General features: G+C 43.8%; 1 long non-coding RNA gene across 1 annotated transcript; it reads left to right on the forward strand.

Annotated features, from left to right (window-relative positions):
• Positions 1-1,867: 1,867 nt before the first annotated feature.
• Positions 1,868-8,893, forward strand: LOC147107748 (uncharacterized). The gene is made up of 2 exons (XR_015080858.1): positions 1,868-7,862; positions 8,500-8,893. It is a non-coding gene; the product is annotated as an uncharacterized LOC147107748 (long non-coding RNA).
• The last annotated feature ends 271 nt before the right edge of the window (positions 8,894-9,164 follow it).

Here is a 9,164-nt window from a genome sequence, read left to right on the forward strand (position 1 = left end):
ACGTTGTAGAGAGCATGGAGGCGAGGCCACAGAGAGAGAGATGCTTCTGAGAAGCTATCTTTTGTACCCCATTATGGGGCCAAAACCTTCCCGCCCAGATCTGGATGTATCTGGGCTAAACAAAAGAGATCCAAACTGTCCACTTGTCTGGGATGAGTTTGGATGAATTACCCATTTGTTTAAACTGTTCCTTTTCTTAGTTTAAATGTCTCTTCAATTGTCTGTGATTGGCTTTGAATGTATTTCCATTCATCATGATGGGTTTGAATGGAGCTGTCTTGGTTTGAAAAAAGAGACATGTCTTTCTGTGATTGCTGAGTAAACAGCTTTGGAGGCTAGTGTAAACAAAGCCATTGTCCTTTGTGGTCAGGCTGAAACCGCAGCCTAAGTGCTTTGTAAACATAGTATCAGTTTCTGTAAACACATCGATTGTCTGCTGCAGGGGGGTGGGTACTCCCCTTTGATTGGCAGATTGGAACCTTTTTTCCACAGACCCAGGCTGCTCTTTCCAAGTCCTTTTGTCTTCGGCCATGCGGTCTGACGGCCATTTTGATCCCTGGAAATTTAAAGGCATATCACCCAGGGATTCTTTAATCAAAAATTAATCTTCGGAGCTGTAGGACATTTTGAAATTATTGCAAAATCCTACAACATTAACCAGACTGCCTTTTCAATTGCCCTCTTATGCTGTTTACTCGCCGTCCACTGGGCGGCGGCGTCTATGGGACGCTCGGCCTTTAACATAGCGCCCACCCATTTCTTGGTGATATTGACCTTTCTGCACACATAAGTGGACAACCTCTCTTCCATTGCGGTTTCTCCCTCTGCACGACTGTCTGTCATATCGCATACTGTCACCGATGGTCCTGCCGCGGTCGCCATTTCTGTAGGGGGTTTTGGTTTGGGGTTTGCGTCTGGTCAGTCATGTGTCTGAGCTGCTCCAGCCCCGTGTGGTTCGAATCGCTTCCCCTTTGGTTCTGACCACCGGACTTCTTTACAAGTAGCGATATAGACAAACGAGACCAATGGGTTGGTGCAAAGAAAACCAATGTTTCTTAAAATAGAGAACAATTACTATACAGAGAAAATCACTATGGATGCAGCACAATTACACTTAATGGAGGAGGAGAAACAGACACATCGAGGGAAAATGACTAAAATTACACTTTAGCAATTCCCCTTAACTCCCACCCTTTACACCTATCTAGATTATCTTGTGATGGGCCAGAAAATTGATGCTCACCAGTCTAGGATGTTGAAATGCCTGCTCCATGCCCTGCTGCCTGCCAATGTCTTAGGTTTTCACCGCCCAAAGCAGAGATACCCCAGTAATTTAAACGTAACTGTGGGTATTCTACTTCCCTGGATGGGCTCTTCATCAACGATCCTCTTGCTGGGTTGATGGTAAGGCAGGGCACCAGAGGCGAGGTGGGAGAGAGAGAGAGAGAAATGGCCTCCCGAGGGACTAGTTATACCCTTCCCGGTAGCCCTTACCTCCCACCAGATCAGCTCATTTGTCTAATTTGGACGTATTGAAACTCATACAAAAGGTACTGATCTGGGCCCATTGACCTGGATGGCCGGTAATCGGTTTTACTGGTCTCATCAGTGTTCCCCTTTGTCCAACTGGTTTTGTGATGGGGCATTCCAGTCTGAATGCCCCGTTGATCGTTTCAAAGTACTTAGGTAAACAATGTTGACGTTCTCTAAACAAAGGCCTGAATGCAGCTGAGCTTGTCCCACTACATATTCAATAGGCCCTGTCTGCTCTTGATTGTTTGTGCAAACAACCTTGATGGCTTTTAATCAGAGGCCCGAATGCCACTGGGTTTGCTTCTAATGCATAAATGCAGAAGGTCTGTCTGCATTCATGTTCTGGAAAGTTCCTTCTCACAGTCATCAGAATACAAGCTGTCAGTCCAAACTGAAACTTACAGGCTTTGGCCATGAGGCTGACTGCAGCCATCTTGTTGTGCCCTGGATTTTAAACTCAGTCCAACCAGGGTTTCTTTAATAAACCAAAAGTAAATCCTCGGGGGAGACATGAAATTTGCGAATCCTTTCAGTTGCCATTGAAGTAAGATTTAAAAATGAGCATAACAGGGCACGTTTAGTAGAACGCAATTGCGCAGCAAAATGTTTAAAGATGAAATGTACTAATTATTCGTATGTTTAATTGCAGAAATGACCATACCAGTTTAGAGAGATGAAACTTACAAAAAGAGACACTGACATAACCCTTTTCTGGAAAAACGAAACTTAGTAGTGGTCAAGAGAGAGAGGGTCTCGTTTCTCAGAAATCACATGACCTGATGACTCATTTCCAAGAAATCAGAGGGGCCACAGGCCCATACAGTGAAAAGTGAAACTTATGTTATTGGTTACCTTGTAGAAGTTAGGCACACCGAGTTAGTGATTAATGTATAGACTTTTAAATCGATTGGACCTCTGGAGTAGGAGGTCTCGGAATATGTGTATAACTGTGTAAACCTCAAGAGATTCGGTGGAGTCGGAGCCTTGTGTTGGGACGCAAGAGCCACAGCTCCCCAGGCCTGAATAAACCGTTTTTACCTCAATTATTGGGTCTGTCTTTCTTACAACAAGCCAGTGTTGTCAACTTTGTATATCACTCAGTCCACACTTTGGGGGCTTACATCAATTGGCGACGAGGATGGGATGCGCGTTCTGAACCAGACTCTCGGACAGCGTTAACCTAAGACGGGTGAGTATGTTTTAATTACCACCTGTAAAATTAGGGGTTAATCGCTGGCGAGACATTGAGTCAGAATCGACGTATAAAAGAACTATAAGGAGAAAGACACCCTTAATTGAAGGCGGTTAAAAAGATAGGGATAAGGTGTTCCCTAAGCCGTATAGCGGCAAACCGACAGGGGCGGAAAGACCCCTACCCCGGGAGGCGGGAAATCCTCATTTAGCCGTGTGGCGGCAAACCGACAGGGGCGGAAAGACCCCTACCCCGGGAGGCGGGAAATCCTCATTTAGCCGTGTGGCGGCAAACCGACAGGGGCGGAAAGACCCCTACCCCGGGAGGCAGGAAATCCTCATTTAGCCGTGTGGTGGCAAACCGACAGGGGCGGAAAGACCCCTACCCCGGGAGGCGGGAAATCCTCTTTATCCGTGAGATGGCGAAATCTTAACAATTGAATGAATGGGTGCACCGTGGTGAGTGAATGAGATAAAACCCTACGGTCATAAAGAGGTTAGAACGGACAAGGGTGAGGTCTGTCCCCAGCACCTAGCCTGAGCCTGAATTAAGAGGACAGTAGTCCCACGTGACGGCCAGGATCAAGTAGGACGCCGGGAGCTACAGACCCCACAGTACCGAAACCTCGGGACTAAAGGGTTGGTGTGTGTCTAACGAAACGAAGTGACTAACAGAAAGCAAGAAACTAACTAAGGTGACGCTATAGGGGCGAACAACGTAGCGTACAAACCTAATTCACCAATACCGTGAATTAAGCATTAAACATAGCAGTTAGTTATGACTAAGAGGGTGGAAGAAGAATCCTCAAGGGACCTGGATTCTATAACCCGACTCCTGGAAAATAAAAAGAAACAGTGCAGAGAGCCAAAGGCTTGGTGGGGAGGAGCTAAAGATAAAGAGGCAACAGATAATGTAAGGAATTGAAACAGAAGGGAGAGATAAAGAAGGAAAAAGATCTAATTTGCAGGCGAACCAATTGGAAACCCCAGCAAAAAAAAAAAAACAAACAAACAGGGATTTGGAAACTAGGGAAAGCTGTTGAGTCACAGTTTTAAAAAGGAAGGAAAAGATAAACTTAAAGCTTTACCAACATGGAAGTTATTAGCATCTGTACCAAGACAAGTAAAACACGAGATTTGCTGAGTGAAAGGAACCTTAGACATATGCTGAAATTACAGTTTGTATAAAAATGTGTGAGTGTGGATGTTTTCCTGATTAGGAATGTTTAAGAGGATTCAATATTCCTTTGTCTGAAAATCTGTCCGTTAAGAAAAAGAACTGTCTGCTGTGTGTTGTAGCTCCACCCACTTCTCTGTGTTAAAGTAAAAGCATTTAACCCCTTTGTCTTGTCGGGGATTTTGGAAGTTTAAGAATGTGCAAATAAGATTGTGCCCTCAGAATGAAAAAAACCTATTACAATTTAAGTTAAGCTGGAGTGTAAAACCTGAGAAGAGCAACAAAAAGTTTGTTTAATGAAAGATTAAGTTTCAGTCTAAGATCTAACCTTGAAGTTATGAGGTAAATTAACCTATTAAAACCAGACTTTCATTGTGGCCACAGTGAAATTCTGGTTGATGTAAATTGGTGTAGTCCGAATTGAATAAGATAACTCCAATCCGCAAGAATATCTGATAGCAGCAGGTCCCTTTACAATATTTAATTGACTATGGTACTGGAAGCCTTATAGAAGGCGGGACTAGAGTTAAACCTTAGAAAGGATGAAGTAGTCGACCTAGGATACATAGTGACACAAGGGAAGAGACAAAGGCCCAAAAACAGATGGGAGGGGCATTAGGACTGGCTGCGTGCTTTGATTGCTCGCAAGCTTCTAGGGATGGCAGCAGGAAGGGACCGCGCCAGAGAGGGGAGGGGGATCCGAGGATGTTTGTTGATGCATTGGTAGGGGGCCGACAGGGCAAAATGTTAATAGACACAGGAGCCACAATCTCATTGACAGACTTACCCTTGCCCCGAACGAAACTTTCAGTTAGTATAGCAGGAATCGGTGGATGAAGAATCAGGGCTTATAAGAGCGATTGTAAGAAGTCACACAACACCAGGTTATAGTCCAACAGCTTTATTTGAAATCACAAGCTTTCGGAGCGCTGCTCCTTCTTCAGGTGAAGTGGAGAAATGCTTAAAGACACAGCTTATATAGTCAGAGAATCATGTCAGATGTTTACAGGCGAAACAGTCTTACTAGAAATTGGATGTATAATAATACCTACACAGTTGTGGGTATGCGAGAACACCGAAGGAACAATCCTAGGGATAGATATACTGCGAGAAGTAGGAGCTTTAGTTGACCCTAAAGCGAATGAAGTGTACTGGCCCCCAGATTATAAGTCAAACAAACAGGCAGGCCCGGGAAACAAAGTAGAAATGGCCCAGCCTATACAGGATTTGATCAAAGGGGGGTAGCCAAAGGAAAATGTGTAAACCTATATAGATAGTCGGAATGCCTTTGGGGTGGTGTCTGATTACATGATAGCGGGAGTAGGCAGGGATATATGGCACCAGGAGAAGACCCGTAAGAGACAAGAATATAACCAAGGAATTAGTAGGAACCTCTCTCTCCTACCCAAAGAGTGCATAATAATAAATTAAAGCACACAAGAGGATGGGCAGCTAAACGAGCAATTGAGAGAGGGAACCTGACCAATGAAGCCCAAATGTTCATGTTGAATCAAAGTGTGAAACCACAACTGTCTTTCAGTCAGGGATGTTTTTTGGGTTGTGTGAAGTGACGCAATAATGTTTAGCTCCACCTTCAAAAGCCTGCGAAGGAGTTAACCCTTTCCACTGACAGCTGTTTGAGTTCACCAAGTAACAACTTCAGTATTACTGAACAGAATTTAAAGATATTGGACATTATTAAATGTAAATTTCTTAATGTTGAGTTAATATTTCCCCACAGTGATAGAAGGAAAATTAGGATTTGATAAATGGAAGTTATCTTATAAACTAATTGCAGCACCGTCTCAAACGGCCGGGAGACTGCTGGGGAGGCTGTCCGGTTACCCAAAGATAAATCTGGACAGATAGTTAGAGACATGAGGCCAAAGACCAACAGATTATACGGGATCGAGAACAGGATACACGGGACGACCAGAAGGAGGTCTTAGCAATAGATAGCAAAGTGATAGCAGAAATAATACCAGCCAAACCAGGGCTAGCACCCAGATGGTCAGGACCTTATGAAGTATTAATGAATAATGACACATGTGCTCATGTAGATGGGTCTGGAACGGGTAAAGGAAGGTGGAAACACTGGACTCAGTTAAAAATATATAAGAAAGACAATGAGTAAACCAGAGATGGTGCCCTTTTTGACAGAGTGAGGAGTATACTAGAAGATATAAAGAATGGGAAGGGGGAGTTACTACATATATCAATGATAGGGCTGTGTATGATGATAATATTATATATGCCATAGTTTGCATCTTCAGGTATGTCTGGGGACAGAGCCACAGAACAAGAAATGAACCAGATGTACAGCATTTTGAACTGATAAAATGGATAAGAGCAGAATAATTCTAACTGGCTGGTGACGACCAGCCCCTTTTTGTAATTACAGGAACATTGGACGTCCGGAATGAGATGGAGCATCCTCGCCTTGATTCTAGGGATGAACATAAGTATTGCCATTATCAAGGGGGATTAGTAATAAGGAGAACACAGGATGAGGTGTATTTTAGTGTAGCACATAGAGTTACTAAGCTTGCCATTAATATGAGTACTTTTGAGATACAAAACAAACCTGGAACTCCCTGTGGGTAAAACAATTAGAGGATCCACAGAAAAAAATCTATCTTACAAAGATGTAAGAAACGGGGAGTATTGGAAACGACCGGAGCAGGGTATGCGGCCGGGTCAGCAACAATTAATAGCTTGGACATAGAAGGAGTAAACGAAGGAGTAGAAGAATTACAAGCAAAAATAGAGAAGTTACTAAAACAAGCTACTGGAAATAGCCGGCAATTGACACTGGCAGGGAAACCAAACAATAATGCAATTGTCGGGGGTGGAAGAGACAATCAATACAATTATTGATAGACTTAATAATGCTTCTCGCCAAGCCGATAAGGAACTAATATGTGCCACGTAGGGCTCATGGATATTGTCGAATGCTCAGCATAACATGAGGCAAATAAATAATGGACAGATCCCTGATTGGATTACTAATAAGGATCTGGAACCTTGGATTGACACAAATAAAAACCTATGTAAGGAATGTAAAATGGGACAAGTATACCGGGCAGGCGATTGTCTGACCCTATGGACTAAGATGATTGGCTTTGTACTGGCCATCCCACAATTCCCAGAAGGGGGACAACCCCGATACGATGTGATTAATATAGGAGAAGTACAAAGGGAAAGTGGGTTAAATATCATGATGTCCCTACCAAGGCGCTTTGGGAAAGGGATGAAGATAATAAACAGAAGAATGAAACCTAAAGGGGAGTGGTAGTGGACGGGTGCCACCACAAGGGAAGGACATGGGTGTGCACACACCCCCCCACCGAGGGAGACACATCCGAGTACGGATTTACGAAAATTACCAATTGTACCCTCGAGGTTCACCCAAGGGGATACACCGGACATGGGTAGCACCAAGGAACAATAGGACCTGTTGTGTCACCACAATTGAACAGAAATATGAATATCAAGATATGGCTTATACCATTCCCCAACCAAACTGTTGTTTTGGTCTAAAAATACCTACACAGATAGGAAAACCTGGTCATTTGATAATATGGGACTTACTAAAAAGGGTTGAAACTTATGTCATACCAGAGCCCAAGGCAATTCCTAAGTTAGAGGAAGCTTGGCAGAAGTTACGGCAGGAAACAAAGGAAATTTTAAAGTACTATCATAAAATAGAAGAAGGCTTAAAGAAACAATAAAAAGACATTAGTACAACATTAGAGGAAACTCACCCACTTCCTCATATTTTGATAATTGGGGACCAGGATGGTCGGGGACTGTGGGCGCCTCAGTGATACAAGGCATAATGATATTCCTCTTGATTGTTATTCTGATATATTGTGTATTTTTATTTCTCCAGTGCCTTTGTGCCAGAATGAGTAAGGCCGAAAGTGGTGCGGTGAAAGAAGTAGAGCCTGAGGAGGGGCAGGTAGCGATGTTAAGAATGGACAACTCCCCCACCTCTCCAAGGCAAATGGTGTAAGACGCGATGGGAAGCCCTGAAATTATATGGGATTAATTGGGCATGGTAATTAAAGACCGGGCCGGCCAACCGTAAGATGGAGGTGGCAGAAGGAGGGTGGCAGAAGGAGGGTGGTGAATGAGGATTGGTGTGTGATGACAGTCTCGAATTGGCACGTCACACACCCCACGTGGGAACGAGGGACAGGCTTGAGCAGAAAAGCCTAAACCATTAATGCAGGGTCTAAGGGGCCCCGGGAATGGTTACACCGGAAGGAGTGCATAAAGGAAAGACCACCCTAAAGTAAAGCCCACCATAAAGGAAAGACCACCATACCACAGGGGGGGGAAGTCGGCCTCCAAATTGATAGGATATTTACATGTATAACCTAGACTGGTAGAAGGCCAGGGAGTGCACGCTCTGGCAGACACCAGGCAGTGGAAATACATGTTGACCTGTTTTGGAACAATTGTCCAAAAGGTCAAAAGGAGGGACTGAAGTAAGATTTAAAAATGAGCATAACAGGGCACGTTTAGTAGAACGCAATTGCGCAGCAAAATGTTTAAAGATGAAATGTACTAATTATTCGTATGTTTAATTGCAGAAATGACCATACCAGTTTAGAGAGATGAAACTTACAAAAAGAGACACTGACATAACCCTTTTCTGGAAAAACGAAACTTAGTAGTGGTCAAGAGAGAGAGGGTCTCGTTTCTCAGAAATCACATGACCTGATGACTCATTTCCAAGAAATCAGAGGGGCCACAGGCCCATACAGTGAAAAGTGAAACTTATGTTATTGGTTACCTTGTAGAAGTTAGGCACACCGAGTTAGTGATTAATGTATAGACTTTTAAATCGATTGGACCTCTGGAGTAGGAGGTCTCGGAATATGTGTATAACTGTGTAAACCTCAAGAGATTCGGTGGAGTCGGAGCCTTGTGTTGGGACGCAAGAGCCACAGCTCCCCAGGCCTGAATAAACCGTTTTTACCTCAATTATTGGGTCTGTCTTTCTTACAACAAGCCAGTGTTGTCGACTTTGTATATCACTCAGTCCACACTTTGGGGGCTTACATCACCATGAATATCTCTTGCAGCTAGCAACAGGTTGTCCTTTAGTTCCTCTTTAGGCTGCTGCTGCTCTTTTAGCAAATTCCCTTGCTCCCTATAGGGGCCTTCCTTCTCTGGAACTTTCATGATGAGGCCTCCTAGAAAGGCAAAGTTATGCAACATACAGCATATAACCATGTATTGCAGGATGCCCAAA

Source organism: Somniosus microcephalus, chromosome 14 (assembly GCF_052327205.1).
Source record: "Somniosus microcephalus isolate GS21.2 chromosome 14, FLI_Smic_1.0, whole genome shotgun sequence".
Taxonomy (NCBI): domain Eukaryota; kingdom Metazoa; phylum Chordata; class Chondrichthyes; order Squaliformes; family Somniosidae; genus Somniosus; species Somniosus microcephalus.